Source organism: Ursus arctos, unplaced genomic scaffold (genome assembly GCF_023065955.2).
Source record: "Ursus arctos isolate Adak ecotype North America unplaced genomic scaffold, UrsArc2.0 scaffold_3, whole genome shotgun sequence".
Lineage (NCBI taxonomy): Eukaryota > Metazoa > Chordata > Mammalia > Carnivora > Ursidae > Ursus > Ursus arctos.
In genome coordinates, this window is record NW_026622985.1 from 97,115,348 (window position 1) to 97,140,701 (window position 25,354).

At 52.8% G+C, this 25,354-nt stretch overlaps 1 protein-coding gene and 1 pseudogene across 8 annotated transcripts in view; both read right to left on the reverse strand.

Annotated features, from left to right (window-relative positions):
* The window catches only part of LOC113241414 (transmembrane protein 126A-like), a 53,818-nt pseudogene extending 44,527 nt beyond the window's left edge, over positions 1-9,291 (reverse strand).
* The window catches only part of PRKAG2 (protein kinase AMP-activated non-catalytic subunit gamma 2), a 256,416-nt gene that overhangs the window by 227,676 nt on the left and 3,386 nt on the right, over positions 1-25,354 (reverse strand). The gene's annotated exons all lie outside the window — the stretch shown is intronic.

Consider the following 25,354-nt stretch of genomic DNA (forward strand, 5'->3'; position numbering starts at 1 on the left):
AGCTGTCTGCAGCTCTGCGCACACCCTCCCTGCCCCAGCTCTTTGGGCCTCAGTTTCCCCAACCTAGAAAATTATGGTCCATGAATCTGTTAGTTCTGTTCTTTCTCACTCGGCGAAGTCGTATTTGGTGCCGATTATGTGTAAGAACAGTAGTGTTTACCATTCCAAAAGCTTCAGGCACACCTTGCCCACGTCTGATACTTTGACACTGCTTCGTGGTTTGCCACGTGCTTCACCTGCACCATTTATTCCTTCAACGAGGGAAGACGGGTGTGAAAGAAACACTGCCCTGGGCTTTGGTCACCACTCGGGGAGGAAGGGGACGGGAGACCTGGTCCTGGCTGGAGCTCTGTCTGGACCCGAGGTGCCGAGCCCCAGGCTGTCTGTCACCCCGGCAATGTCACTGGGCATGGAGAGTGACTCCTACTCCAGGGAGATCTCTGCACAGAGCCTGTGACACCGCGTGGGCCAGGAAGCCACGGCAGCACAGGCTGAGTGCACTCTCTGGAGCTCTGCACACACCCAGGGATTCCTGGAAAACGGGGCGGGAAGAGCGGCTCAACAGGGAGACTTGATTGACGTCTCCCCAGTGAGGCGAGGGGAGGCCAGGTGCCTACCTTCTCTGAGCTTCAGGGTCCTCAGCTGTCAAATGTGCATATGAAGTTAGCTGAAGAATATAAAGTGCTAATAAATGCAAGTGAACTATGACTCGGAGATTTCGGGTCAGAGCTGTACATGTGGCTCCTAACCCTGGAGTGGGGGGCGTGGGGCCAGGCTGCGGCCGGGAGCAGCGGTGGGGGTGAGGAGAGAAGGGGAAGTCCAGCCCACACGGGTTATTAACACATTCCGAAAGCGCACTCACAAGCACTCTCCGTACGAATTTCCTTCTTAAGCGAGTCCTTGGTCTTAGAATTCAGGGGCAGGTGCGTCTTCAGGACAGAGAACAGGTCACGTCCAATTCTGGACGGTGCCATGCAATTGGTTCCGTCTCGACAGACAAGTCTGGTTGCATCTGTGCAGGCTTATAAGCCCACACGCCAGCCCCCTAAAACATGCATGTCCATACAAGCAGATACTGCCATGTGTGTGCAGACACACAGGGGTCGACACCCACGTATGTGCGCGTGAATTATGCATGCCGTGCTCTGGCCCACCGAGAGCTTTCAACGCAGGTCCACGCACAGACGGCTAGTGCCCACGGACAGCAGGTGGGCCACGCATCTAGATCCTAGAAGAAACCATAAAGCTGGCATCTGAAAGCAAAGGGAACCCAGCAGCAGGGCTGTATTTCATTTTGTTAAGTTCCAAAGCTTGTATGCGTCAGATACCGCATCCCAGCCCGCAGGCCTGCCCTTCGTAAGGACTACGGCGGGGAAAAGTCGTCCAAGTCAGGCTGAACCATGACACGGCTGCGGCTGTTGCTAGGTTTTCAAATGTGTTGCCCTGTTGTTGTTTTCCCAAAAGTTTAATAAATTATGTCACCAAAAAAATAAAAAATAATAATTTCTAGAGCAAAGTTGAAGTGATATCTCGCTGGTGTGCTTCCAAAAAGAATGAATGGATTTGTCCTTCTCCTTCCAGGATCTGGGATCACACGGCCTGTCTCCATCCACGGTGGGGTGAAGCCTCCCAAGGAAGTTTAGACTGGAGCGTGAGACCACTTATTACCAAACAATTTACCAAGATAAATTTGTGGATTCAGCAGACTCAAGGTCAGGAAGAGTTGGACCCCATTCAAACATCTGGACCGGAGCCGGTGCTCTCTTTGATTAAGAGCAGATGGAAATCCACCCTCTTCCCATCTCCCGTCAGCTGAGAAGCCGTGACCTCAGGCACTGACGCCCTCAGCGTTGGGCCGGGGAGCCTGAGAAGACACAAGACTCGGGCCTCAGGAGGCTCAGAGGGCCATCGAGAACAGGCCATGAAGGGGGCGGCAGTGGGCCACAAGGTCACTCCAGTCTGTGGCCTTGGCTCCACGTCTGGCCGTGGACAGACTGGCTGAGAAGCTTTTCAACATTTCAGATTCCAAGGCCTTGTCCTGAACCTCAACTCTCGGTCAGGGTTGGGAGGGTGGGGGTGCAGGTGGAGAGAGGTCCAGGAGGAAGCAAGACCAGAAAACAATCCTTCCGTTCCCCAGGCCTTTTCCAAGGGCTTGGGAAGCACCAGTCCTACACCGTGTAGGATGGGGAAGCGGAGGGGTGTGGTGGGGCTGTGGGGAAGTTAAGGCAGCTCCCCTCAGAGGCCGGTATTCAGGTCTGCTGTCTGCTGGTGATCTCTGGGCCACAGCTTACTCTTCTGTAAAATGGGGAGATGCTGGTAGGCTGTGTCTCACCTCTCACACCAGTCTAGCTCTCAGTTCCTGTGCTTCTGTGAGGTCAGTGGGCTTCCTGGAGGAGAGGGAAGAGGTCTGCCACTTAACATGGGGGGCAGGACTGGACTAGGCAAGAAGACCCTCCCAACTAGGGGAGGGCAGCTATCGGAGTAGTGCTTTTCAAACACTGGCCCCTCTAGTAGATCATAAAATTATTTGAAGTGGGCTATCCCCACCAGTTTTGAAAAAATGAAACACAACCGAGTAGAGACTATCGCAGCGGCGGGCACAAAGTAAGCGCCATGGAAATGTAAGCCATTCTTCTTCTTATCTCTACCGCAGGCCGCGGCCCGAACAAATTCACAGCGTGAACCCACTGGCAACCAGCACACTCGCTGAAGTACGCCTCCGTGTGCTGTGGTCGACTGTGTATTCCGCACCAGAACACGAGCCCTGCACCTTAGGGATATCCGGCACTTTCGTTCACCGACAGCCCCGGCATCTCAAACGGTGCCTGGCACCAGCTAAATGCCGAGAAACATGGGTTTGGACAAATGAATCGGTATCTTTCCATGAAAAGGCAAGGTCAGCGACCAGGAGGTGAGAGAAATAAAAGGAAAGGTGGTGTGGGACATCTTTAGGCTTTTGCCTGCCTCCCCACCCTCCTCACCAGCGAAGGAGGAGGCCAGGTTACCAGGCACCAAGAGTTAGAGGTGGGGGAGGGTATTTGCCAAAATGGTGTGGCAGGTTAAAGGACCCACCTAGGAGGTCAGAGTCCTTCCAGCTCCCCAGCGGCAGGACTTCCGAGCTCATCCACCCCGCAGAACCAGCAGCGGCTCTCCGGTGCAGTCTGCAGCTCGGGGGCCCCCTTCTCCACCTTCCTCCTGGGGCTGGGTTCTCCCATGAGCCAGAGGCCTGGCCAGCACAGCAAAGATGGGAGGTCTTCCCAGCAGAGGGCTAGGAGGGGTCTCAGGAAAGAGGTGGGCCAGCAGAGGGCAGGGACCCATGAAGCCCGGTGGCGATTTCAGGCTCAGCCCACCTGAATGCTCCCGTGTTCGTTGTCACGGTTTACCGTGAGCCACACTGGCTTTCCATTTCTGCTCGTCCTAGGATGTTTCCTTCAAGAATAGGTTTAAGAGGGGTGCCTGGGTGGCTTACTTGGTTAAGTGTCTGACTCTTGGTTTTGGCTCAGGTCATGATCTCAGGGTCATAAGATCAAGCCCTGCACTCAGCAGGGAGTCTGCTCCAGATTCTCTCCCTCCCACCCTCTCTGCCCCTCCCGCTCATGCCCTCTCTCTCAAATAAACCTTTAAAAAAAAGATTTACATTAAAAAATAGTACTTAGGCTACAAACCATGTAGGTCCCGTGAATCACTGCAGTTTGGGACTAACCTATCCGACGATGCTGTCTCTGTTTCCCTGCGGGGTCAGTAACTTGGGACACGAGAGGGAGATGGCGTTTTAGCCCATGCAGGGGTGCATATGTGCATGGATGTGTGTGTGTGTGAATATGTGTGTGGCTGCATGTGTGTATATACATGTGTGTATGTGCAGCCGTGAATCCTACTCTCGCCATCACCACAGGTTTCAGGAAATAGTATGTTCTCATACATCCTCCATATGTGCACTTTTCCAAAGTTCGGTTCGAGGATGTTTCCACGACTGTTCTGTGGAACAGGGTCATAGATGATGAGGGTCCACCAGAGCCCACAGCTTGGAATGGGATCCAGCTGTTTTGCAAGGGAATTTCTGTTTTAAGGACACAAATTTGAGTCCCTACCTGTATATTAGATTGTTCTCTTGCAAAATCACCAAGGCTCTGATAATAAAAGTGGGCATGGGGGTAAAATGTTGGGGAGGGGTTCCTATGCGCAAAGCCTGTGCCTGCAGGGGGCTGCCTATGATGGAAGAATGGGTGGGATGGTTATGGAGTCTCCCAGGTAAACCGCTGGGACCTTGCAGGAAGACCATCCCTCGACGGGGGCCTCCAGCTACCTGGTGTCATGCAGGGCACACGGCACCAGTTGCGCCCTGCAGCCGAGCCGGGGCCGGCAGAAATATCCCTTCTTGGCAAAGCAAGGAAGGGGAGCCCCTGGGCTGCTGGTAATTTCTCCCCAGCCAAGGGTCAGGTGTGGTTAACAAGTAGGGGGGGGCGCCAGGGTGCACACGTGAGTTAGGTGAGCTGGTCTTAGGTGACTTTCCCTCCATTGTCAGCTCTGTTCTTTTCGTCAAGGCACATCGTCGTGCAACGGTGGCCCCCTAGCACTTCCCGCTGGCCGCTGCCCAGGATCTAGTCTTTCTTAGGCCCTCAAAGCCTGAGCCTGGGTGGAGCTCTCTGCTCAGGCTGTACCCCTGGATTTGCACCTTCCCATCTCCATCCCTGTCCCAGGGCTTTGGCATCCTCTGAAGATGCAGATCCTCAGAAGTGACAACGAGCTAATCTGCTAAACTGAATGGCCAAGTGCTGACCACGTGCCCGTGAGGGCTGGCCTGGGCCTCTCCCCACCCCCAGCAGACCCTTCTCCTGCCCCGCATGGGAAGTCTCTTCAAGTGGCTTGCCTTCCAGACACGAGGCTTCCTTCCTCGGGGGTTCCAAGTCAAGAGAAAAGGCGGTGCACCCCTCCGACGTCGCACCAGGAGGATGCCATTGGGGCGGGTGACATGCAGGCCCTCCACAAGCACCGCAAATCCCACTGCTCTTTTCAGCCAGGTGTTAATCATTCACCAGCAGCCAACGGGCCCTTAGACTGTGCTGCGAGGGTGCACCCTACCCCCATCCCGGGCCGCGGAGCCAAACCGCGAAGGCCAGGCTTCACAACACAACTTATGCGCACCGACCCCACAAAACCTTGGACAAACATCTTGCATGTTTGGATCATTGCGAAGGGAGAAAACAAAACTAGGGGTCATAAATAACTTAAGCTCATTTGGTTTGCACACATCACGTCGCGTCTGCTCCACACCCTGTCATAGGTGAGGAGGGGGTGGTGGCTGGCGGGGCCGCAGGGAGCTGGCCCAGGCAGGCCCGGGGCCTGGCTTCCTGCTCCCACGGTGCTCTTCCAACAGCGTCTGCTCTGGAATAAAAACTAATTACTGTTTAGGAAGTTGTTTGTGATCCCTGATGGAAACGGGAGTGTAGCCGCGTTGAGGAGAGGAGCAAGCACGGGCATACTCCGCCTTGGCGGAGCTCCTTAGGGAAAGGATTTCCTGGCGAAGCATCTTTGGAGAAAGTTTTGGCGGTCGGAGCGCTCTCCCACCCTCGAGGCTCAGGCCGTGCTGGCAATGCACGGGTTTCCTTGAACTCATCTAATGGGGTCCGAGGGATCTCTGGATACCAGAGGCTGGGTGGGAAAGCTCAGGGTCAAGGCACTGCCTGCCTCAGTTTCTCCGTGTCTCTGTTTGCCTCTGTCTAGAGGGTCAGGAGAGCCAAAGCCAGAGGGTGAAGAGAAACACAAACTGTAGCCTTGTCCTGGGGCGTCCACAACACAGCACCACACTCGGCCCCGGGGTGGGGGGTGCTCCAAACCACAGACATGGAGTCTCTCCCAGTCCCGGAGGCTGAAAGGTCTGAATCAGGTGTCAGCAGAGCGCCTCTGAGGCGTGGAGGGAACAAGCCTCCCTTGCCCTTCCAGCCTCTGGTGGTGGCCGGCATGCAGTCCCTGCCGCCTCCTCTCTGCAGTTGTGCCTGCTCTTCTCAAAAGGACACAGTCCTACTGGGTGAGGAGCCCACCTTGACATCACAACGCATTCCATCTGCAATGAGCCAGTTACAAATAAGGCCACATTCTGAGGTACTTCGACATATCTTTTCGGGGGCCATGAGTCAGCCCGCAGCACCTGCTACTGCTGGGCGTGGCCTCACACTCCAGTGCTCTGCCAGTTTCCAGAGGACAGCACAGCTATCCCAAACAGGGGCACCGCTGGGCTGAGGGTGCCCAGCATAGGGGCCCTGGGCTCTGGAGGGCAGTGCATGGGCCCTGGGTAAGCTTGCCAGTGAGGCTGAGACCCTTGAGGCCACAGACCCAGGGGACCTGGACACAGGCAGCTCAGTGACTGCAGAACGAGGCAGGAGGATGCCACAGCAACATGCCACTGATGTCCACACTGGGCACTTAGAACAAATACCCTGGGACAGTGGGGGTAAACCAGGCATGTCCAGGACAAACCATGAACGGTCCTTACCTAGGGAGTTTCTTGGGTGTTTAATTGGAAGGCACCCCGCCAGAAGGCTTCTCCTGGAAGAAGAGATTCAATTTGCCTGTTTATTTAAATTGCAAAGTAACTGACCAGAGAACACGATATCACTTCAACTTAGGGAAGAAACGAACATCAGGAGTAAGGTGAGTTGTCCTATGCTCTGCCTCAGAATAACCTGACATGGTGGCTATTTCCTCTCTTTCACAGGTGGGAAACTGAGGCTCAGAGAAGCAATCGTCCTTTTGGGATAAACCAGCCCAACCTCGCAGCCCGTGGAAGCATCCCAAGGCTGGATTTGAACTCAGGTGCTCGGATTCCGAAATCCTTAAGGTTTCCCGGGCTCCTTCACACTCACCCCACCTCCACTGTCCTATGTCCAGGAAAAATGCCCATCCCGCCCCCTCCCTGCCCACCTCGCCCGATTATCTGCCAGGGAAGCACAGAAGGACACTCGGTGCCAAGGAGAAAAGGGATGCGCCCCTGATCACTTCTCACAGAGGCTGACAGTAATCTGATTGGAAGCCAAGTTTGACAACAGCGAATCAGAAGTCCTCGATGAGTTAGTTTCTCAGCCTCCAAGGCCATTGACCTCCACCTCCTTCCACCCCAAGAACCCGGTGGGACTGCAGAGCGGGGGCTCAAGTTCCTTCAGCAGTGATGGCCAGGACTTGTGTGGAATGCTTTCTCTTCTGTCTGCCTGAATGCCTTATTCTGAGAAACGAATGACTTACACTCTTCCTCCTAAGACAACCGTCATCTAGCAGATTTTTAATGGCCTAGGAGGGAAACATCACAAAGTAAACACGTACTGAGCTAAGGGGGGAAAAAAAACAACTCAGCAAAGGCCAGAGTTCAGCCTGGTTATGACAATCAATTGTGAAAGGCCAAACCCACAACTTTCCGGAGCGGGAGTGCGTCTTCCTGCTGACATAATGCGCTCGGGCACTTGGCTAAGAACAAGTTTTCCCCGTTTGAGGCTGGCAAGGTTGGGGCCTCTGCAAACAAGTCGCTTCTGCTTTTGCCAAAGCTGGCTTCCTCTTTTCTGGAAACTGCTCCCCCACTCAATGTCAGGGGGGCCACCTCTGTCTCTGGCCAGGGTCTGGGACATGCATCATAAACAGTTCAGTTGTGGGTGAGTTGTTTTTTTCTGATGTTGATGTTTCTCTCCAAAGTCGGCTACAAGTGGAAATTTCCGTATTCCCCTGTTCAGCAGAAATTACAGGCTTCGGTTTCATCATCACTGTCAAACCATTAACCATTAACCCCTGACACCCCGCAGAGCCCTAAAGGAAACAGCCTGGGGCACATTCCTGGGGCTTTTGGCTGCTGACTAAGCTGGGAGGTCTCAGGTGCCAGAAGTATCAGAAGTGGGTGCTTCTGGAAAAAAGCACTGAAGCCTCACTTTTCATAGATCCTCTTCCACACCTCACGTCCAAATGTCTTACTCTGTATTATCACCTTCTGTAAACTGAGTGCATCTTCAATCTTATCAGTTCTGAAACCCACTCCCTCCTCAGATTCTTTGGGTTCCGCAGGGGTGTAGACATGAAGGAGCACTGGCGCCGTACCCTACATCCACCCAGGTGGGGGGCTGACCTTCACTCCCCCGCAGTGGGAGCTGAGCAAACACAGCACAGAGAAGCCTTCCAGGGAGCCCCACGTGGGGCAAGACCAAAATGGGAAGTCAGGCCTTGTCCACCTCCTGCACCTCTCCCCTCCCGTTTCTAGAATACAGCCTCAACGTCAATAAATACTGATAACGAGTGGATGGATACCTCAGAACCCGGACACCTACACAACACTTGAAGTGCCCCTGCCCCACAGGAAACATGGGGGACAAGCGGCTCAGATCTTGACCGCCCCCTTCCCAGAAAGCCAGGGCCCCAGTTCTTCCTCTCCTCCACCAGCAGGAGAAGGGACACCCTCCCTCCACGGGCACTGCAGGAAGGCACGGGCTATCTGGACTAAATTCAGTTTCACTCTGGGGAGGGGGCAGCTGCCTCCAACGGCTTCCTGAGCATTCCGCATGTACACTGCGTGTCTCCGGAATCCGGCCTAGGTCAGTGTTTCAGGAATTCCTTGCAGAGCTCACCTCCAGGAGACGTGACATGACAACTTTTTAAAAACAGGTGACGACTATGACAAGGCCAATGGGGCTGGCCGCGGGCGGCTCCCCGTGCGCAGGCCCACATCTGACGGGGGTGGGACGCGCAGGACTGCAGCCCAGCCTCGCGGCAGGAGTCCAGAAAAAGGAAGAGAAACACTCGGTTTCAGCAAGGGGGGGGAACCAAAATGTCAGGGTTGGCAATAAAATAATATGCAGTTTTGAGTCTCGGCTGTTTAAAAATGTTCTTAGATACTTTTTTGTATGTCGATTCCAACAATTTTATATGGCAGATGGACCAGATATTAGGTTGAACTCTAAGATTATCATTCTTGAGGTTAAAAACATAGTCAAATATGGGATATTTCATTTGGTTGAACCTCATATGATCAACTGCATTTCACTGCCGAGGACACGGGGCACGACAATGACAAGGGACGAATGTGACTCAAACCAAGACTTCCCCTCCCAGTCCAGGCTCTTCCTGAGAACCCATCGCATTGCTTCCGGCCCCTAAACCATGACAGAATCCAGGCCCCCTCACGTCACAGACACGGAAACTGGCCTCAAGGCCAGGCGCAGCCACCTGCCTGAGGACACTCAGATCATCGGCCACAAAACCAAAGCCAAAATCCACTTCTTTTACCCCAGCTCCCTTCTCATTGTACAACATCACCATGCTATGCCCAACTCAGATCATGAAATCCTCCTGTCCTTCTGGCCACTGTCATTTATTCCTCCAAAGATGATATTTAAAATGAACCTCCAGGGTGCCTGGGTGGCTCAGTCGGTGAAGCATCTGCCTTTGGCTCACGTCATGATCCCAGGGTCCTGGGATCCAGCCCCATATTCGGCTCCCTGCTCAGCGGGGAGTCTGCTTCTCCCTCTTCCTCTGCCCCTCCCCCAACTCATCCACATGTGCACACTCGTTCTCTCTCTCTCAAATAAATAAATAAAATATTTAAAAATAAAATAAAATAAAATAAAATAAAATAAAATAAAACTTCCAAGCCGTTTGATTCAACTTGCAAATTCCAGAAAACTGAACCCGGGACATTCTGTCTCCTGGTCTATGTCCATATGTCTGTATCTACATGACTCTCTCAATCTCTTTCTCTACACACAACACACACACACACACACACACATGCACACATGCATACATGTGACCCTCTAGTGTTCAGGAAGTGCATGTGCCCGTGTCGCCAGCTGTGAGGCTGAGGGTGGCACAGTCTTCCACCTCCTCCAGGGCCGTGTAAGGCTTGGCCCCTGCCCAAAGTGCAGCCCCTCCTGAGCACCTGTGTGCATCCCCCGCATGTCCTGGGCATGTGGAGGCAGATTTGGGTCCCCTGAGCAGAAGAACTGTGGAGACAACCATGCAGCCCCAGCTCTGCAAGGGGGAATCTGGCCGGTCGGGGCAGAAAGGACAAGCACCTAATGTTTGAGCCCAAGGGTTCACAGGGTCGTTAAGACCTCCTAGAATGAAGTCCAGAGGGGTTAGGTGACCCCATCTGAGTTTGCACAGCTGAGCTGGGACTCAGCTCTCCAGGGTCCCAGGGGACAGAGCATTTTCACCTACACTCAGACACAGGGACCGTCAAAGATCAGAGCCCCCTGTCCTCCTGTCCCATCTCCTTTGATTCCCAAGCCACTGGCTTGAGAGAGAGATGAGCACACAGGAACCCATAGAGCCAGGGAACATGCAGGGTCATGCTGCAAGAAAGGACAACTTTCTAGCAAGGGACAGCCTCTCTGCCTAGCTGGAGATGGCTGTGGGACCCTGCTCTTCCTGGGCTAAGACTGGGCACTGGGATCCTAGCCAACTGACTGCACATACCCCACCCCTCAATCCCCACTGTCCATGCATCCCACCACCCACACCCCACTGTCCATGCACCCCAGCATCCATACCCTACCGTCCATGCTCCCTACAACCCACACCCCACCATCCATGCACCCCACCCACCACCCACTGTCCATGCACTCCACCATCCACACTCCGCTGTCCATGCACCCCACCACCCACCACCTGCCTTCCATGCACCCCAGCATCTACACCCTGCCTTCCACACACACCACCATCCACACCCCACTGCACACACCCCACTGTCTACACCCCAGGGTCCACACTCTACCATCCAAGGAGACAGCAGGAAGATCGATACATGTGGGATGTACCATCAGGGAAGTGGAGTGGGTGGGAGGAGGGAAGAAAAGGGAAGGGAGAAATAAAAAGGACCAGGAATAGGCCCAGCTCCACACCCCCACCTGGCATACAGCCCCGTGGAGATTTGCTTGTTTGCTTGCTTAATTAGAATTTATCAAAAAAAAGAAGAAGAAGAAGAAGAAGAACGAATTTATCAAGTCCCAATGATGCTTATTTATAGCCTGTCTTCATTACCAAAAGCATGCCGCAATGCAGTAGGATAAAGCACATTACAAGTAGAAGCAACAGCAGCCACAGAAGAACCAAGCAGGGCAGGTCCGGAGTGATGCTGTACCCAGAGCTGTGAGTCCTGGCCTGGCAGATACGAGCCACACACTTGCTCTCGGGGCTTCTCCATCACAGCCAACAAATGAAGAAGATACTTTAATAATTATAATTCATCCAAGTTTGCTGCATGTTAGGCATTCATGTGATGTCATTTTACTCTCAAAACAGCCCTCGGGTGGGCATTCTTTTTGCTGGTTTACAAAGGAAGCAACTTAGACTCGGCAGTGCCAAGGGGCTCATCTAGGTAGAGATACCCAGGTCCCCAAATCTCCTCATTGTGATCTTTACAAGACCCGTAAGCTAAGGAAGGGCCCTTGGGAAACACACAGGTGACAGGCAACATCCATCCTGTGATATTTGCAGCTCCTGGGCAGGCATTTCTAGAACCTTCTGCAACCCCTCATTAGGACTTGCAGGGGGAATGAAAAGAAATCTTACAGGGAAAGATTTTGAAGGCAACCACACCTGCTTTAAACGTTGGCTTTGCCTCTCATCAGCTGTGTCTCATGGGCAAATCACTCAGTCTCTCTGATCCTCAGTTTCTCCAACTGTAAAAATGGGGGCAGTAACATGAGCTTGACCGAGCTGACGAAGAGTTAAGTGACAAAATACGTGGTAGAGGCCATAATAGTGCCCTATAACCACGTATCTCACGCTTTCATTAAAAGATGACCTGACAGTCAGAGGAAAAAGCAGACACACCCCAGGCACCAGGGGCCATGTCCCCACAGGAACCTGGCTCCCAGTGCCTCTCGGCAGGTGTGGTCACCAAGGGAAGAGAATTGGGTCAGAAGGCAGGTTTTTCAAGCCTGGTGAAACCTAGCTTCAAAGAAACAAAACAAAGAATGAGAAGAGATTCAGGGCAGGGAGACAGAAGAAAATGAAAAAATGAAAAAGAAACACAAAGGAGGAGAAAAAATAGAGCAAAGGAGGGGAAAAGGGGAACGGATGACTAGAGAAACTACCAGAAGGCAGCCTGAGCCCTGAGTGTCCACCTGCATCTCTCAGCTTTGATAACAAGGGCACCATTTCATGGATCCAAAGACACCAACCAGTGTCATTTTTGGAAAGCAGCATTAGGAAAAACCCCACGACCCATCCATTCTCAAGTAGCCAAGCAGTGGTCACAGCTGTAAAGGATGTTTGCCGAGGACAAAGAGAGATCAGAGTCAGTGGAGGCTATGAAGGTGAGTCAGGGCCCGTCCTGGGCCGAGATGAGAGGCAGGGGAAGGACGGCACCACCTACAAGAGGACATGACGGTCACTTCCTTTCCCACGTGGTGTTCAGGAAGCATCTTCTCTTGCCAGCGGGCTCCCTGCTGCAGACCACTGAAGCACACAGGCTCAGCACTGGGGGGTGCTGCCTGCTGCGGAGACGCTGTGCCCCAGGGGTCCCGTCAGCAGGCGCAAAGAAAGCCTTCAGACTCACTGGTCTACAGTCAGCCTGCACCAATGGTTGGAGGTAAACACCCTCATTCCTTCCACTCGTGTCCTCAGGGTACACTTTGCCTCCCAGGCCCTGGGGCTGTTGGACTCAGGAGCCAGGCAGCTCAGGCTTGGAGCCTGGCCTCTGTGTGCCTACCTGCCCACCTGTAGAATGGGGACAATAATTGCATAGACTCGCATGGTTCAAGTAAGCTAAGGCCCATGCATGCTCGGGCATGCCGGCTCAGTGAGTATGAGCTATTTCCATCAGCCACTGTTTCTCTTTCTTTCTCCTGAGGCTGACCTTGAGAATCATTTGAGCCAAATGCCACCCAGATGGCGCAATGCAGGGAAGACGTGACCGCTCCTTCCACCTTCGATACAACTCTGACCTTTGTTTCTGTCCCCAGGAAGGAATGGGAGAGAGGAGACACGGGTTAGCAGTTGGGCCCTTTGGCTGTCCCCAAAAAGGTCCAGGGTCTGGATGCACCTCCCAGAGCCCTCCCTGGGAAAGAAGGGCTTGTTTCCGGCTGCTGGCCATGCCGCGGGATGGTGGCGCTCAGCTGCCTGCCCCTTGTGAGGAGCGTCTGGGCTGAGGATGTGCCCAGGCCCAGGCAGCCCCGATCTGATGAATGACTAACTCAGCACAACTCCGCAGCGTCCACCGAGGCCCTCGTGAGACTACAGCGCTCCTCGGCTCCCTCCTCCCCTCGTGCTCATAGAGACATCGGGACACTCATCCCCGTGTCTGCGTCTGCTCATCCAAGAGCCCAACCATGACACGCGGGTGCCCTGAGGGACCAGAAAGACCAAGGGAACGTAAATTCCACCGAGGAGTCCAGGTGCAGGGGAGGAGGGACCCTCTTCCTGCAAGACTGAGGCACAAATGGCAGGTCTGGCCGCCCCTAGCCTCCATCACTCAAGGGGAGTTTTCAAAAGCTCTCAGATCATAGAAACTGAGAGAATCAGAGTCCTCTGAGGAGCGGCTGGATGCAGGCCAGGCCTCTCCCATCTGTCACAGGACAGATTCAGAAAAAGCAGGCCCTTGAGGCTTCCGCGGGGAGAGGACAGTGGGTCTGTGGGCAGCGCCACTTGGGGGACAGTGACAACCGGGCCATTTCTGACCGGCACCCCTGCTGGGAATGCAGATAGCCACAGCAAGACCAAGCCACAGTCGCCCCCCGCCTTCCCTTCCTCTCAACACAAGTCCTGCATGTGAAAAGGGGGTGACACAGAGAGCCCCCCTTAGAGATGTGTGAGTCCCTAAAGAAAGAAGCCACGGGGAGCAGAAGCCAGTCGTGGTCTTCAGTGGGCAGGTGGGGTCCGGTCCTTCCCGGGATTTTCACCCACATGGCTCACGGAAGCTTGACCTGCAGCAGGAGCCGCTGGGAAGGGCCTTCCAGGGGTGACCTGCCCGGTGGCTGACCCGACACCTTCCTGTCCCCGCCCGCTTGAGGCTTTGTGCCCAGAAGGGGGTCTGCAGTTGGTGCCAGCACCCACACTGCCCTTTGCTTTGTCAGAGCCCAGTGGCTTATGACACTTCACGTCTCCTCTCACATTTGCTCAGATGCCCACCAGCGGGGTGGACGCACAGAGAGTGACTCCCCATTTATTCAGCGGGATCACTCTGGGCCCCTCTGGTCAGGCCCCATCTGCCTTCTCAGAACCATGGGAGGAAGGCAGCCTCCTGGCCTCCCAAACCGACCCCACCGGACCTGTTTTCTCCAGGCGAGAACTGTCTGAGAACCCACCAGGCTTTCGTGCACATTTCCATCGGGGACCAGAATTGAAATGGGTGACAAATAACTGAGCCCTGTACCCACTTGGACAGACGTCATCGGCGATATCAGAGGGAAATCTCTGGTTATAGGACTTGCCCAAGTCAGCAAAGCTGGCAGACGGATGTGGGATTGGAGTTGCACTCCCCTCCCGCCTGTGGTCAGAGATTCCTTCCACCATGGCCCCGGCCTGCTGGGCTGCGGGCTGGGAGGGACAGCAGGCAGTTGGACACCTGCAGTTCGGCAGGTATCACAAAATCAGGGAATGCTAGACCTGGGCGGGGGCCCTTCCCATCCCTGTTGAGGCTCTATCTCCCCATCAAATCCTTCATCCCTCCCTTCAGTGAGAACTAGTCGTCAGCAGCCCGTGAGGCTCCCCCAGCTCGGAGAGGATGGCCAGCAGCTCTCCGGAAAGGCTTGGGGAGCCAGGAGGGCAAAAATACAGGCTGCAAAGGGCCCCCCTTTGTTCTTTGTGACAGAGATAAGCAGAGCTTGTGAAAACACACTGTCCCTCCCATTCCGCTCCCTGCCTGCACGTCCCTCCCTTCCCCACAGCCTTCTCACCCCAGCCCCGCTCTGCAACCATCTCTCCTCATTCACTCCTTGGAGTGTGCTCTAGTCGGTTCCTGTACCAGCGGGAGACGAGAAACTGAAGCAACACAGACTCTATCCCCGAGAGTCACACGTGGTACCCGAGGCCTCAGGGGCACTAGGTGGTGTTGGTCTCACCTCACAGGGGATAAACTGGAAGACACAAGGCAGTGCAGCCCCCCCCCCCCCCGGAGGACTAGAGGGGACAGGACTTGGGGGCCCGAGTGCCCCTCAAAAGCACCATAACACTCTCTGGAGTCAAGATGTAAGATCCCCAGGAGAGCCCTACTGAATGGCAAATGCCCCGCGGGGCTGAGGACAAAAACCCAGTACACCAATTCCCAGCAATGCCTGCTGCTTATTGTCTTCTAGACTCTACTGTTCTCACTCACATGCCCAGAGCCCGCCGGCCTGTCTCTGTGCATAGTGACCCTATGGGCCCTGTTGGCTCTGGGGCACAAGGAGGTGGAGGCAGGCAGGTGCAGTGTTCCGCTCCCAGGTGGAGCCTGCCAGGATCCACCTGGTCCCCCCACCAGGCTCTCAGCAGGCCCATCAGACTCGGCCTTCCAGTTCCTGCCAGAGGCCGGGTCTAACCATGTTTAGTTAAGGGCTCAACCTCTCAGCCCACGGGGCTCACAGTGGCTTTCACTCTGGGTTCAGGTCCTGGGCCCTGTGGACCAGCTCCCTGTAAATAAGGAAATCTGCAAACAAATTTGCAAATGTATTTAGCCAAAGCATTATAAGGGATAAAAACAAGGTCCCATTTTAGTTTATAATTAAGAATCACCTCCATTGAAAAGAACATTGTCTTACCTGGAGTGGGATGGTGCAGGCTATATTCTTGGGGGGGGGGGGAATCTTTCCCGTGTACCCCTTTACAGGAGAGAGGAAACCAACATTCCTGGGCTACCACCTTCCTGCTTTTCCCCGTGTATCTCATTTCAGTCTCCCCCGCCCCTGTGCGGTGGGGATTATTACCCGCCTTTGACAGGTGAGGAGATCAAGGCTCAGAAAATATGGGGAAACTGCCGAGACACGGGAGCCAACAGTGGCATCAGCATATTGCAACGTTGGCCTGTGACACCCAGACCTACACCCGCCCGGCATGTCACCCTTCTACAGAGCAGAGGAAACCCAGCACGTCTTCCCTGCTCACGTGAAGGATTCTGCTCTAGAGACTCTCCCACAAATGACAGCTGGAACCATGTCTGTCCCAGGGGAGAGTGGATGGTCTCCCCTGCTATGGTTGAAGGCAGTGGGGCCGAGGGGCTGGCGCCTGGTCTCGGGCCAACCATCCTGTCCCTCCTTGCATGTGCTCCACATCCGAGATCAGCCTAGGTGCTAGACTGGTTTCTAACCAGAGGATTATCATGCCACCTCATATACCTCCTGGCATATTTATGATGCTCTTACTAGTCAATTAGCCTGAGCGAAAGCCCAAATAACTTTCTTTTTTTTTTTTTTTTTTTTTTTTTTAAAGATTTTATTTATTTATGTGACAGAGAGACAGCCAGCGAGAGAGGGAACACAGCAGGGGGAGTGGGAGAGGAAGAAGCAGGCCCACAGCAGAAGAGCCTGATGTGGGACTCGATCCCGGATCGCCAGGATCACGCCCTGAGCCGAAGGCAGACGCTTTAACGACTGCGCCACCCAGGCGCCCCCCAAATAACTTTCTGAGGTAGGAGATGAAGGAAAAAAAAATAACTAATATAATAATCTTCCTATAAATTGCTCTTTCACCGAACAAACAAAACATGGTTTGCCTGAAAATTATTTTTTCATTAGATTTGCAGATAACAGACTCACCCAGATTTTTCAAAATTAGTTCACAGAGCTAATGAAGCATTTAGACTCTCAAAGAATGTCCATATTTTCTTCTTTCCCCCAATGAGGTGGGCTTTTGCATTTCCTCACCACCATCATCATAGAGTCGGCTGTGTGGGAAGTGGTTTCCCTGGACGAGGACATGAAAGGTGTAAATGCACACCGTCCTCAAGGAGCACGTGGTCTCATTAAGGAGACAAAAGTCTAGCCGCCCTTGCCCCAATCCGGGACAATGCTGAAGGGCCATCCCAGTTCTAGAATGTTCTAGCGGGTCAGCAGAGGCCTAATCTTTAGGTGACAGTACCAAAGACCAAGTGAGGGGAGCTCACCATTAAACAAGGAATATAACCAAGTATGTCCCTTTGACCTGAAGTTGTACTGTGTTTATTATTATTTTATTAGGGTGGTAAATTCTATGTCTGCATGCCAAGCCTATGGAGTTTCGCACTGAGCCTTTCCTGAAAACTGGTGTTGCCCATGCAGAGAAGGAGGGCGATGGATGCAGAATGGACAGACTGCAAGCCTGGAGCCAGGGATCCCTCTCTGAAAGGACGATATGCTCACTCACTGCCGCCTACAGCCCTTGGTTTTGAGCCACTGAAAACAGAACTGCTTTGGGTTTGTTTTCTGATCTAACGCAAGGTGTAGGCATCTCTGGCAGAGAGCAGATGGGACGTGGCTCACCAGAAGCCTCCCCCCACCCCGTAGCCGTGGATGCTGCCTGCCCCAACATTCCTCCAGCAGAAAACCCTTGTCCTCCCTGCCTTGCCCTTGGCCAACCCTGTGACATTTGGCAAGTCCCTTCCCCCCTCTAGGCTGCCTCCTCATTATGAGGGGTCCCAGGTGAGCTCTCAGCTTCTCTGGCACCTGGCAGGGAAGTCACCGGCTGAGTTATTCCCTTAGACCAGCTTGGTACCACTGCCCCGCATTTCCCTCTGTCTGCGAGCTGAGAATATCCTGTTACCTGCACCCCACGCTCATTTCAGAATCTCAAAATACACTTAGCAAGCAAAGAAGAGAAAAGGGACAAGAAAAGGAACTTCTCTGTTCCCCTGGCACTGGCTTCACCCCAGGAGCACACAGCACCTCTGACACTGCCCGTCTCCAGTGAAGAAGTGGAAGGTTCGGTGGTACTGTCAAACGCTGGCTTTGGAAGGACCCAGGCTCCACGGCTCCTGCCTCACTCACAGCCCCTCGAACCCCACCTGTCCTTCAGGAAGCCCTGCTTCCCTACTGTCATGGTGCCTGAACCCCGTGGAGACCCAGCCTGCCATCCTCTTCTATATTCTCAGAATATAAGAATTACGGAGGGGCGCCTGGGTGGCTCAGTCAGTTGAGCGTCCAACTCTTGGTTTCAGCTCAGGTCGTGATCTCAGGGTCGTGGGATCGAGCCCTGCGTCAGGCTCCATGCTCAACGAGGAGTCTGCTTGTCCCTCTCCCTCTGCTTCTACCCCCACTCGCACACTCTCTCTTTGTCTCGTTCTCTCTAAAATAAATGAAGTATTTTTAAAAATTATGTATATATATTATGTTATATATATTTCTATGTTATATTAAAATAAGTATGTATTAATTACATAACATTAGTTATTAAATGTTACTAATTACATAACACAGAAGCCTATTTAAGATGTTAATATAGTATTACACATTATAATTGAGTAACGTGTTAATAGCTTATATTTCTATATAGTTATATTTTGATATATATTTATGCAACAATGTAATCAATACATTGATCATATATAATACTAATTATTACATATATATATATAAAGAGTAAATGTGTGTGGTTTTAAGTCGCTGTGTTTTGGGGTGTTTTGATATTTGATAGCAAAGGTGAACTGAATGGTGAGAGATGTTCAAGGCGCTTCTGCAGACTCTAGGCCTTGTCAGGGGAGGGGTCCAGCTGTCCTCTCTGAGCCTTGCACAGTACCTGGCCCGCAACAGGCCTTCAGTAAATTCTGCTAACTTAGTAAGAAAAAGCTCTGCTGCTATTGGGCAGAAGACTCAACACAGGATTTCTTGATTTCTGGTTTAGCGCTTATTCTAAGATTCCGTTAATTAAAAAAAAAAATGAGAAAGAACCAAAGAATAAGACCGACGAAATTATAGAAGGCAGATTATTCATTTTTGAGATGAGAAGGATAAAGAACTGCTTTCAATGACTTTCATCTAAAAATTTAGGAGTCAGGTAAAGAGTACAGAGACCTAGTCAACCCCCAGGGCAAACCGCTGGAAGGCAGCTGGCCAGACCAGGGGTTTTGTCTTCTGTGTGCCCGTCATGTGGGTGGTGTCTGCTCCCACCCAGCTGTCCTTGCCTCCCGCCCCCACGATGCCTGGACTGGTCACAGCGCATCAGAAGCTGGGGCTAGGGTGGGGCCAAGCAGAGACATCAAAAACCAATTAAAACACAACTGAGAGTTTTCTAGGCAGGTTGGGCTAGAGCAGTTGTGGGCCATGGACAACCTACACTCTTTTGTCTATGGTGAGGCTAGGAACACGGATAATAATAAGAGTAATGCTATTTCACAGGCTTATTTTTGAGATAGAGAGATGGCTTATATAAAAGTACAGGCCTGCCACGTAGCAAGTGCTCCGTCAGTGTCAGCTAAGTCTGATGACAACCGTGCCATCCCAGATGATATCTGATAATCAGTGATATTGATCAGTCATAGCTACTATGAATGAAACTACCCATTGAGCAATGTCTGAATTTGGAGGAGGAACCTCTGGGGTGTTTGTTTACACCATATGCTGTAGACAAGAATGGGGCCAGGTGATGACACCTCAAGCCTATGACCCGAAGGCTGTGTACATGGCCCATGCTGCGAGGCAGGGTGGAATTAGGCAGAGGGTTTCCATGTTAGCCCAACAGACAGATAGCTGCCAGTCTTCTGGAAGCTGAGCAGGAGACCGAGCTGGGCTGCCCACTCCCTCTCCCCCCGTCTCCACTCTAGGTCCAAGAGAAGGTGCTGGGGACAAGCAGGGTCCTAGAGCTGTCACCCCAGCCTCATTACACCTCCGTTTTCTCAGTGCCCTGCCCAGCCCCACCCATCCCACTTGGATTTCCAGTAGAGAGAAGCAGTGACAGAGGGGACGGGATGCAAGACCCAGATGTTGGGGAAATGCAGTCAATGAGTGGTGGACAGCAGAAAGCAAGACAGATTTATGGGCCTTGGGCTACCCTCCCCGGGGCAGTCTGGGGTGTCCTGGCCCCTCGAAGCACCTACTCACATGGCTCTACCACAACACGAGTGGTAGTTTTTCGTCTGTTGCCCCAGGGTGCTTCAAAGGCAGGGACCCTGTTGTATTCGGTCTCTGGGTCCACCCCGACATGGAGCCACAAGCAAGGTGGCTTAAAACAACAGAGCTGTATGCTCTCACAGTTCCGGAGGGCAGAAGGCTGAAATCAAGCTGTCTGCAGGGCCATGCTCCCTCCAAGTCCTCTAAGGGAGGATCCACTCTTGCCTCTTCCAGCTTCCAGGGGCCCCAGTGTGCCTTGGCTTGTGGCTGCCCCACGCCAGTCCCTGTCTCTGCCCTCACGTGACCTTCCCTCAGTGTCCATGCCCACATAGCTCTCTGCCTAGAAGGGCACCAGCCATCCTGGATTCCGGGCCCAGCCTAATGGCCTCATCTTAACTGGGCTAATTACATCCACATAGACTCTATTTCCAAATAAGGTCACATTCACAGGCACCAGGGGTTCGGACTTCAACGTATCTCTTTGGGGACATAATTCAACCCATAACCCTGTTCATCTTTGTATCCTCAGGGCCACCACATCACCTGGAAAACAGACAGAAATGAGTTGACTGGTTTCCCAGTGCCACCTTTAACCCTGCCTACCTAAAAATATGATTCGTGGCAATTCCACAGCCCTCCTTTTCTTTCAAAATGGAGAAGCTGTGTCCCACTTTCTAAAATTCTTCCCTGGCCTGGTTGCGTCCTTCCTCCTCATGAACACCCCCCTCACCTGGCACAAATGGGGTCACTCCGGGGCTGCCCTGAGCTGCACCCTGCAGCAGGCCCAGCCCCGCTGTGCTCCCTGGAGGGTAACGGAGTTGCAGGGCTTCCCACAGTCTCTGCCTTGTGGGGAAAAAGGCTGGACCCCGGGGGTTACCAAGAGCAAACTGGCCTTTCTTGTACATTCACCAACAACGTTGCTGCCAGGTCAGAGTATATCAGAACACAGAGGCCCTGGCAGAAACCCCAAAGCCTGGATGACATCTGATTGGTCTGTGACAAGCCATGAGCTGGCAGAGAAGAGTTTCCTGTCAACAGGAAGGAAAAGAATGGAGATCAAATTATTTTCAAAGTAGGCAGTGGAGAGAGAGTGAGACTGGGATTAACCATTCCACTGCGGGCCACACCAGCTGGAGGGCAAGCAGGGCCCCCAAAGATCCAACCGCTTCCTCTGTTCCATTGCACACACCGTGCAGTGGGGTCTCTAAGGGTTCCCCATGGTCAAGCCTCAGGGACACAGCCTGACTCTCATGCGGCCCCTCTGCCCATCTCAGAGCAAGATCACAGCCAGCTAACCAAGCAAATCAAGGACTAATGCTCTTGCCTGCTCAGCATCTCATTGGCCTTTGTCCTACATTTTAAAAGACTTGACAACATTTTTACATTTGGTTTGGTGTCATGGTGTTTCAAGATGGGTTGGTCCACTGGGTTGAAAGAAGCAGGAGACAACTGGTGTTTTGTGTGTGATCATATTCACCGTTCAGGGTCAGAGGGAGGGTGGCTGGAGCAGAATGGGGAAAAGAGCTCTGGATCCTGACCCAGCTCTGAAGAGTGCACTTGTCAGTAGCCTGAGTCGCCCCCGTAAAAGTAAAATGGTGCCCAGACACAGAATGTCGTTGGCCATGAACTGAACAAATCAAAATGGGAAAACCAGAAAGTAAAAGAAAATAGTCAAGAAATGGTATCACTTAAAAGCACATGTATTTGTCGGAATGGTTTTGGGGATACACACTGACTCAGAAGTCACTGGATGAAGTCTGAGTGGGTGAGAAGGCGCTAGCAAGCACAGAGTGCCTCTAGGGTCCTCCCGCCCATTGAGTGGTTGGGACACTCCGAAGTATAGCCCCTGGCTGGAGATTAGCCATAGAATATAGTTTTGCGGGGGTTCACAGGAGGAGGGCAGCCCAAAAATAAATAAAACAGGCAGGGAGAGATACTTATCAAGCAACAAGAATCCTAACATGGAATGTGGAAAGATGCAATATTGAGCATACAAACTCTATCGGGTGGCTGCTTCTGGCTTTGCCACCTGACTACCAGAGATGTCCTCTTGGTGAAATAATGATCCATGATGTCAGTAGCGGTCATTAGGGCCCTAGGCAATAGTCAGAGCCTGGTTTGCACAAGGGCCTTGAACCCTTCCACTGATGGGCACTAAGAGTGAGAACCAGACAGGACAGGCTAGGCTAGAATAAAGATCACATGCCGCTTCCCCCACGTCATCCAACCATGGGACGGGAGATGTGCTTGTTCTCAGCTGGGCCATCTGTAAAGTGGGGACAGGAGGACAAGAGAAGGGTACATCCCAGCACTGGGGTACACCCTGAGGCATGGAACGGTGATTCGGCAAATCCCTGAATTTTGTGCATGCTCTGGTTATATCCCTAGAACACGGTCCGTGGAGATCCACACACGCTGCAGGGTAGAGCCTTCAAGGAAGGGGATATCTCAATCCATTCTCTTCCTGCCATTTCCCTCCAGAGGCTCAGGGCTGGACTGCCCTATTGGCACTCAGCCGATGTGCTCTGCCCACGCTTCAGGAAGCCCCCTCACCAGTCCACCACATTCGCATCCTATGAGCCCTGGAGCCACAGGACAGTTCCGGGGGCTCCATCACCGAGGAGCTTGACTTGAAGCTTGAAGGCCCCGATATCATACTCTGGGCTCTACGAGAGCCTACGCTCAGGGCACCCAAGATGTCCAGAGGGCTGAATCAAGAAACACTGCAGTATGGCCTAACAGGCTGGCCCACACAGGGCTAGCCTGGCTGGGGGCTGATGCAGGTTCTCGTCTTTATTTGGAAGCCAGCAGTCTCCTATGTTTGTTCAAAAGTCAGTAGCCAAGGGCATTTCTTCTCAATGACAACTGAAAAAATGCGCGTGGTAGATAATGACAGGTGGATACATAGAAAGACAGATACGTAAGTAGGTTGACCGATGGACAATGGATGAATGGATACCTAAATAGACAGGTAGAATAACTCACAAGGGCAGAAGAAACAGATCAGTATTAACACTGGGGAAGTTGGAAACCCATTGTTTTTAAACCACTGTAGGCATAAGAAACTCCTGGAGAACTTATCAGAAACACGGAACCACGGTTCCATTCCTCAGAGATTTTGACTCAGTAGGGTTGGGCTGCTACTTGGGATTTTATATCTCAAACACACACTGGGTACTTGGACTTAAGTTGGTCCAGGAACCACACTTTGGAAAACCCTGCTTGAAACCCTCACCCCACAAATCTTGTTCAAGGGGTAGAAACTGACCAAGGTCAAGGGCCAAGATCCAAACTGATACCCAACCCCCCGTCCTGCATCGCACCCCCTTCCTTTCCCTAAGGCTCAGTCTGGGGTGTTTTGGTGATGTGACCAAAGGTAGAGAGCACTCTAGGCACACGGTCCTCCAGCCCCAGGGGCAGCAGGACAGCTCCCATTCCCACCCTCAGCCAACCCATGCCCCCCTCCTTCCTAGAGTCCCTCGGCAGAGTGGATCTGGTTGGATGGAGGCTGCTGGTCACAGGCCCACCTCCAGTGTGGACGGCGCCAGGCCTCAAGCAGTGCAAGGCTTCCCTCTGGGAACTCCACGGGCAAAGTCATCACTAGCGACAGGACTGTTCCGGCCAAGTGGTGTCTCTACAATGTTCTGTGACCAGCCAGCTACTCTTGGCTCTATTTTTAGTTTGTCTACAGTGACTGTGAAGGATTTCTGGAGCACCTCTCCCTAGAGGCCCACGGAAAAGTGCCTTCTGTCCGTGGTAAATATTGGGCCACTGCCTCAAACCTGAGCTCCTCCGCGTCTGACTCTGTGTCCCCACGGGCTCCTGCAGGGTCCTTCTCTCGGAAGCCCTACCCTCCCCCGTGGCCTCCTGCTCTGTCACTGGCTTGTAAACCGTTCCAAAGACCCACAAGTTGCTGACCAACAGTCATCAAGTAAAATACAGCTGAGATATATGAATTTCAGCATTAATAGGGAAGCTATTTCTTCTGAGACAAAAAAGGGAAAAGAACACGCCTGCTCCGAGCAACGGTGTCTCTGGCAAAGTTCTGGCTGAATGCCACACCCAGCTAGGCTTCTAAGGAGTAATTTTCCAAAACCATTCCCGCCACCTTCATTGTTATTCCTGCTTTACATTCAGGATGAAGGCTAAGGGAAGAGAACCAGGGCAAGGCGCCAACCCACAGTGACTCTAAACAAGGCGCCCATCCCGTTCCTTTAAAGGCCCAGTGCAACCCCAGAGGAGTCCACATTCACCCTTCCGCTTCCTCTCCTGCCTCCCACCTTCCTTTCCCCTGACAGGACCCAAGAGCGTTTTCCCAGAAAGGTGATCCCAGCTACCTAAGGAAGAGGCTAACATCAAGCCAGGCCTCATTCTCCGTTAGGCCCAATGGCCATTCTCCCTTCAATGAAATTCAATTCATCAGTTACTATAGTGGGTGATTCCAGGTCCCCACGACCTGCTATAACCAATAGGCCCAAGGGCCTCCGATAAAATGGATTCCTCCTTCCTGGTGTCTCAGGACACAGCAGGTGCTCTTGGTAGCAAGGAGGGTAAAGATGGTTAAGACCATCAGAGCCTGGGATGGAGGTCTGCAGTGGTTGTGATGCCCAACACCCTAGGTCATAGTTCTGTTTATGCACCAGATACGAGGATAGAGACTGAGGCCAATCGTGTCCAGAAGGGACTCAATCCAATTCAGTGCATAGACAAGCTGTGTGGACATATGAGAGACCTCAGGGGGCCCCCTCTCTGCCAGTGGACTGGACACCACCAAACGACGCCCCCACAGGACTGCCAGAGCCACGGGGTCTCAGGAGCCACTCCTCAGAATCCCAAACATCCTTGGAAATGGCGTTCTTGGGACATCAGGGACCGGCTGGTTCTGGGGCCAAGGAAGTGGATGATTTCCCTTCGATTTGCTGTGCTTGGCTCAAATTCACCATGGCTGGGACTGAACTCCCCACCCCTCCCTTGCTTCTTTATACCACCACCCTGAAGCCATAAGGTTAACTCAATCCGTGTCTTCCTCCCCATCCGTCAGGCAACCCGCTCACCCACCCTTCCTTCCAACGTCTCACGTCTCCCCCTCACTTGTCTGCTCCTGTCAGTACTGTGTTCAGCCCCTCAAACCCTAATCTCTGGATATTTGCCAGAGCATTTGAGTTGGTCCCTTGGCCACTAGCCTTCCTTCCACAAAGCCACTTTGTGCGCTGCTCCCAGGCTAACTCTCCTGATGTTGCTTTCATCACCTTTAACTGCTTCTGAACTTGGATTCCCACCCCCCCAAGACAGCGAGAGAACGACTTAGATTCAGCAGTGTATCTTACTCAGTGAGGGAAGTGAGGCAGGAGAGCCAGATGACCCGTAAAAGCACATTAACGAAT